The 7,521-nt window shown below is 46.1% G+C and overlaps 1 pseudogene; it reads right to left on the bottom strand.

Moving 5' to 3' along the window:
* Window positions 1-150: 150 nt before the first annotated feature.
* On the bottom strand, window positions 151-4,769 carry LOC102839454 (annotated as a pseudogene).
* Between the last annotated feature and the right edge of the window lie 2,752 nt (window positions 4,770-7,521).

Genomic DNA, 7,521 nt, shown 5'->3' with positions numbered 1-7,521 from the left:
GCAGAACAATGCAGATTGGAAAATTGCCTTGGAAATTTTTTGGGACAAACTCTATCCCACCTTTCCAGTAACCCCTTGCTTCAATTTATTAATAAAACATTCTGTAGTTTTCTCTTTGCAGTTTCTCAATGAATCTCTCCCTGAACCTGTTCATGCAGTTTTGGCTTTGCGGTTAGAAGTGGGGGAAGGGATGGGGCTGGATTCCTTCGAGCTCGTCCTCTGTTCTGTGGCTCCATTGACCATTTCACTAGTGTCCGCCATTTCTGCCATCCAAGGAGATCCCTGTTCAGCTGGCAAACCATTCTGGGAAACTTGTTCTACTTTTGAAGTATCCCACTGCTGGGGCTCAGCCTCCTCGGAAACCTTTGTGCTAGGCTCAGGGGAAGGTGACCGCCTTTTCTTCTCCTCTTCCGCTTGCTGTCTGCACACTTCCAGTAACTCCAATGTTGTCAGCCTTTCCAAGGCGGAGAATCTCTCGTCCCAGGTTGCTGCAGACTTTTCAAATGCCTCATGGTGCTTGATGAGCTTCTCCACCTCGTCCACACTCTGGCCTATCTCTCGACTGGATAGGTATGGTTCCTGGCCAAGCAGCCAGGCCTCGTCCACACTGGCGTCCCTTGAGAACTGATGAACCTCCAAAATCAGTCGTAACCATTCCCATCGGTCTTCCCACTTGTGAATCATTTCTTTTCTCTTCTCTGTCAACTGCAGTAACTTTTCCTTGATCTCCTCTGAAGCATAGTGTTTTCTTGCCAACAGAGATTTCCAAACTCAATGCAGGTTGTAAAACTGTGGTTACGAGCATCGATTTCAGCTTTGATACCTTGGTGATTATTCATTAATAGTTCAACAGATGACACGTCCTGTGGCTTCTCCTGGGCTTCAATCTGGCGGATTACATCCTCCATCCAGAGCATGAGGTCGTGCACCATGCTGAAGAAGTGGAACTTGTCCCCAGTATCAACCAGTCGCACCCTGCGGCCCTCACAGGCATCCAGTAGAGCCTTCCAGGCCTCCATCACCTCGTTCTCATGCTTCTGGATGTCGTCAGCCTTGTTGCCAGCATAGGACGCCTGCAGATGGGCTGCATCCTCCTGAAGCTGCCTCACCCGAGTGCCCAGGGCCTGGATGTCATGCTCAAACGTGGTGTGCATTCTCTGGAGTGTCTCCACTATGTTCTGATATCGCCCAAGCTCCTCAGGGAGCTCCTTGTGTTTGTCCTGTATATGCCCGAAGATCTCCTTGGCATCGTGGTAAAACTTGTGGAGTTCGTAGAAGGCAGCCAGAATCTGTGTCCTCGTGTCGATGAGCTCCAGGAGGTCAGCCCAGGCTTCATTGAGGCCATCCTTCCATTTGGCGATGGTGGCGGTATCGGAATGCCCGGAGTTGATGAACACTTCTGCCATGTGGTTGACCGTGTCCACACGCTCCTGCCCGATGTTCCCTGTGTCTCGAGCAAATTCCCAGAATCGTTCTTGTAACATCGTGACATGCTCGTAGTCCTGACCCAGCTCGTGGGACCCTGCTACCACCTCCCACTCAGCGATCCACTGCTCCTGGTCATCCACCTCCCGGTTGAGCTGGAAGAGTCTGTGCCTCTCGTCCAGCTTGCCTCTCCTTTCCTCGGCCAGGTCCTTGAGTCCAGCCTACAGCTTGTCCACTTTGGACTGCTGCATGCTGATGCACTCACTTTCAGGATGGCTGTCGGCCACCAGGGCCCGGCTGGTCTTGGAGAGCTGGTGCACAGTTTCCGCATAGTCCTCTACAGCTTGCTCCAGAATCTGATGTTTCTTCAACATGGAGACAGCGCTCTGCTCATCCTTGGCTTTCTCCTCAGACATCATGTACAGCTCCTGCTCACTCATCCAAGCTTCGGCCTTGGCTGCATCAAAGTAGTACTGCTGGGCCCTGTGCGACTCTTCCAGGTGCAGTGGTGCTTCTCCGTCTCCTCAATGAGGAGGCTCCACAGCTGCTTCAGGTCACCTAGCCTCTGTCTGATGGTCTCGGCATCGGGGCTGCTGCTGTCGGTGATGATGTTCTAGCTCCTCTCGAAGATGTCGTCGATGCGGGGCTGGTGTCCCTGGATCTCCTTCTGGAGGGTCTGATTTTTCTTTATTAACAGTTGCGCAGTCTGGATATTGTGGCCATGATCCGTGGAAGTTGCCAAAGGCATCCTCTCTCCAACCCACAAAATCTCGTCCTCCATGTCCTGGTTGAACTGGTGGATCTCTTTAGAGGCCAACAGATTATGCTTCCTTTCATTCAAGGGTTCCAGCAGCTCCGTGAACTTGGTCTGCACAGTGAGGCACTTGCTGTCCACCTCGTCTGTGCTCTTCCCCTCCTGGCTCAGGGCCTGGGCTTGGCTCTGGAGCTCCTCAATCTCCTTCTTCCACACCTCCATCTAATTCTCCAACATCTGTTGCTTTTTCAGCTGGATGTTGATGCTGGTGAGGTCTTTGCCATAATCATCAGACTGAATCTGACTCTCCAGGTCATGCAGCCACTTGTCCAGGTCCACACAGCTCTGGGTGAAAAGCTCAGCCTTGTTTGCGTCAAAGAGCTGCTGGGCCTTGGTCTGGGTGGTGGATTCAAGGACCTCCCACATCTTATGTAAACCAGTGAGTTTCTCCTTTACCACGGCTTCTGTCTCGGGCTTTTTTTGAAATGAGCTGCATTCCTTACTTCTCAATCTTGTCAAGCCAATCTTTGTTGGATCCAAGTTCTGCCATGAATGCTTGGTGTTTCAACCATTTACTGTGCAGATTTCTGGCTTCGTCATAAGACATGTCCTGGGCTGTAAGCATCTTTTCATTGATCCAGAGAGACAGCTCCTGACAATCTTGTAGAAATTTCTGGAGATCTCGGTTGTCCTTCAGTTGCATCAGAAGTTCGCTGGCTGCCTCGCAATTCTTGCTGTGTCTGTCATCGGTATGTGATCCGAGCTGATATTCCCATCACTCATCAGCCGCTGGCCAGTCTCCACCACAGCATTGATCTTCTCCTCGTTGGCATCCATGGTGGTCATGAAGTCCTCTTGCTTTTTAATAGCTGCTTCAGCTCCTTCCAACGTAGTGGGCATTTCAGTGTGGGCCAAAACATACTCCTGGTTGTTGAGGAAGGCTTCGGCTTGCTTCGTGTCCCTGAGGAACAGCTGGTAGGCATGTGATTGGGAGAGGAGGTTTTGCCTGTTCTCCCACATCTTGTGAAGCTCATTCCACCCAGTGTCCAAGGCTTGCAGCCTCTGGTGCAGAAACATGTACTGGGCATCCATCTGTCCCTGAGTGACCATCTCACCCATGTCCCTCATCTTCTGGTAGTCCTCCTCATAGTTGTCGATCTAGTTTTTGATGTTCTCGTGCTGTGTGAGCAGCTTCTCCACCTCGGTCAGCATGTTGGGCATGTCTTCCAAGGTGATGGCCATCTGGGTCCTGGACAGCCAGGACTGGAAGTCGTCCATGTCTCACAGGAACTGCTGCAGCTTGCTGGATTCACCCAGGGAGGCCTCGTGGTTCTTCAGAGTGGTCTTCATCTCCTCCCACACATCACTGATCTTGGCCAGCCAAGACAATATGGCCTGTGCCTGGTCGGGATGCTCTGACTCCAGCTTTTCCTCCTCCTTTTGCAGGTCACTTAGCTTCACCTCAATGGCCACCAGGTCGCACTCCATGCCAGTCAGCTTGAGCTTCAGTGCCATCACCCCAGCCAGGTCATTGCCCAGGTCCTGGGTGGATTCGATCACCTTGGTCTTTTCCCGGATCCAGGATTTGGTCTCATTGCACTACAGGTGGTAGTTCTGTATGCTCAGGGCAGAGAGGAGGGCATCTTTCTTCCTGTCAACCAGTTCCCTAAACTGACTCCATCTCGTATTGAGCTTGTCCTGCTGGGTTTTGATTTTCTTCTCACTCGGGTGGCCGCTGTGCATCAACTGTCGTGCAATCTGGTTCACCACCATGACCTGGGAGTCCCAGTTGTTCATTTCAGGTTCCAGACTCTCGAATCTGTGCTGGATGACCTCCAGGTCCTCCAGCTTCTCAGGGATCTGCATGTTGTTGAGCCACTGCTCCTTCTCATCGATCCAGAGCTCACAGGCACTGGCCTCACTGAACATCTTGTACCAGGCCAGGGTGTCCTGGAGCGCCTGCTTCCGCAGCCTGGTCAGCTCAGCCACCTCCTTATACTGTTCCTCGATGCCCAACAGCTTGCCCTTCACGTCTGGAGACTCCGCGTGAACCTGAGGGAGGGCACCGGCTTGCTCATTCAGGGAGTCAATGGTGGGCCTGTAGTTGGCGATCTCTTCTGCCACGTCCTTGTGCTTCCTGACCAGGGGCTGCATGGAGTACTCATCATGGCCCAAGTCGTTGCTGGACACGATCTTGAGGATGTCCAGCATCCAGGTGTCAATGTCATCGGCGTCCACCTGGAACTGGTGCAGCAGCAACGCCTCCTCCAGATGCTTCTTCTGAATGGCCGAGAGATGCTCCAGGTTGGCCCACTGCTCCCGGATGTACAGAATCCTCTCCCGGATCTTCTCTAACCCTAAGTGCTCCTCCGCAATCATGTCTTTACCTTCTTTGATGGCTTGTTCGAAGTGGCTGCTGCGGCTGCTCATCTCATCTTCAAACGCCTGGTGCTTGCTGAGCAGGTGCATAACGCTGGTCAGGTCTTTCCCATAGTCATCTGAAGACAGGATCTTCTCCTTCTCCTGGATCCAGCCTTCCTCCTCAGCCGCTTCCAGAGGCACCAGTACTCTTCCAGGCGAGCTCTGCGCTCTAAAAAAAAAAAAAAAAAAGCCAAGAGTTATTTGAAAAAGATTTCTCTAAAAGCATCAGTCATTCTACCCCAAACTAAATAACCACCTTTTTTGCAGAACAATGCAGAGTGGCAAATTGCCTTGGAAATTTTTCAGGACAAACTCTATCCCACCTTCCCAGTAACCCCTTGGTTCAATTTATTAATAAACATTCTGTAGTTTTCTCTTTGCAGTTTCTCAATGAATCTCTCCCTGAACCTGTTCATGCAGTTTTGGCTAACTGCCAAGCTTAACTCTTACTAGAAAAATTTCTCATGTGCAGCAAACCATGGAAAATTTGACACAGAAGACAGAAGTTGATTGCTGTTATTTTTGCCATTAATCTTCCGGTAACAAATCTCCCTTTATCTGCATTCTAATTCTTATAGTCTACATGTGTTACTTACTAACCAAGGGGCGAATATAGAGTCTTTTTACAGGACACAAACCACCCCATATGAATTGCAAACCAACTAATTCGACCCTATAGTGAGAAGACAACCGCTCCTCCCTCCCCGGAGCATAGACGTGTCCACTGAAGAGCCATCTGAAGGCGTGTCTCCACAAGCACCCACAGGCTCCAGAAGCTGGACTTTTGATTTCTCCCCTCCAACGTCTGTCTCTGCAAAATCAAGCAGGCTACTTCCACCTGAGGACAATTGAAGTGCTTAACGGAGTACACTATGAGAACTGTTAACCTTTAGAAAGCTGAGACAACTCCAAAGACTCTCTTTGTTGCTATGCTTGTAAATTTTGTTTGTCAGTTATTGGGAATGGGATTCAACAAGTGTTTTTATTTTTTTAAACATTTCTCAATTGCTGGGAAGTCAATCAGAAGTCCTTATACTGAATTCCCTAAATGATTTTCTTATAGCTTTGTTAAAAAAAAAAGGTGCTATCTACTCTCCCTCTAACTCTACTAGTTTAATTCATAATTGGTCTGTTTCATAGTCTAGTTTTAATTATACAAATTATAATCTAACTCAGTCAGAATTAGAAGTTGGTTTATGCTTAGTTGGATTATGCCACGTTTTGCTGTTACCCCCTTCCTTTTCCTTAATAATTCAAAATTATTTATACAGACTTTTTGCTGCTTTGAACATTATTTATTTGAAGCAGTTAAGTAAATTAACCCTAAATCCTACTTAGTTACATCTTATGTTGTTACACAGTTTTATGTTTTGTAGCCTAATCACCCTGATAATTTAACTATAGCCCATATTGGCTCTGTGTACAAAATTTATTGCAAACATTGTTATGTTACTAATTGTGTTAATGCTTCATTTTCCCCTAATATTTTTATCATTGTAATACATCCACCTTTTGTCATTTTACCTGTAAATTTGTCAGAACCATGGTATACTAATCCTGCTTTATATACTTTAAAAACTGTATCCTCTTTGTTAAGCTGCCCCAAGCAATATGTAGCTGCTTTAATATTAGGAATAGTAGCCTTCATATCTATATTGTGTTCTATCGCAGCATCAGCCATAGCTTTAGTTCAACAAGTTCATACAGCTAATCATGTGAATAATTTAACAAAAAAATATTTCTTTGGCATTAGCTTCTTAAGAACATATAAATAAAGGATTAGTAATTAGGATTAATATTTTAGAATAATCTGTTCTCTACATGGGAACACAAATAGAAAATATTAAAACTAGGATGACTACTACATGTCATTATAATTACAAGTGGATATGTGTAACACCTCTGTCCTACAATGGCACAAACATTACCTGGCCTCAAATTCAGGCTCAACTTAAAGGCATTTGGAAGAACTCAGACATTTCATCCAATAGACAAATTAGGTCTATTAGTCAGGCACACTTAAAATCCACCTCCTTAAAACAGGTGGCTGAATTTTTAGTCAATTCTATTAGGAACACAGTCTCAACTAGTTCCTTTTAAACACTAATCATTAATGCATCTATTTTTGCAATCATACTTATATTAATTTTTTCCTGTCTAAAGTTGACCATTACAGCTGTTCAACAAAAAGTTCGTACACTTCATTTAAAAAAACAAAAGGGAAGAAATGGCAGGGGCCATGATGGCTCTGATCACAAATACATTGCAACAACACAGAGCAGTGGGAGATCCTATGCATAAAGAAAGCCCATTGGATTGCAAAGCAGCAATGGGTGCCTCGTTGATATGGCAAAGCCTCAGGGGGAAATTTCATGCGGGGAGGGGGGGACCTTGAAGGCTTTGTAGTTTCTTTTTTAATTCTATCATTTTAATGAGAATCAATATTATAAATAATCAGTATCATACTTATTATTCTGGTTTTAGAAATATACATATTTTTGATTTTTTTAGCTTAATAATCAGACATTTTAAAGCAGTTAAAACACTGCCAGTATAAAGTTGAGATCATAATCTAGCACCTGTTTTATTTAAAAAATAGAAAGTGAGGAGATGGCAGAGGACATGCGGAGAACCCTAAACATGAAGGGCTCATTGTTAAGTAGAGCCACAATGGGTCTCCCCTTTGTGGCACGGGGCCCCAGGAGAGATCTCATGTGGGGACTCTGTTGTCTCTATCTCTTTTTTTTAATCAGCTTATTTTTAATTTTCTTGATTTTATAATAACAGTTTTCAGTAGAATCTTAGTAAGAAATATATTAGAGATTTCAAACTTGCACAATCACACCATATTCAATCATGCGTAGTCCTAAAGAATGCTTCTCACACTAACAATAAGTTTCACCACTAGGAAAAACCAGCTA

The sequence above is a fragment of the Chrysochloris asiatica genome, unplaced genomic scaffold (genome assembly GCF_000296735.1).
Source record: "Chrysochloris asiatica unplaced genomic scaffold, ChrAsi1.0 scaffold00702, whole genome shotgun sequence".
NCBI lineage: Eukaryota > Metazoa > Chordata > Mammalia > Afrosoricida > Chrysochloridae > Chrysochloris > Chrysochloris asiatica.
Note: the sequence above shows the minus strand (reverse complement) of the source record. Positions and strands in the feature narration are given on the sequence as shown.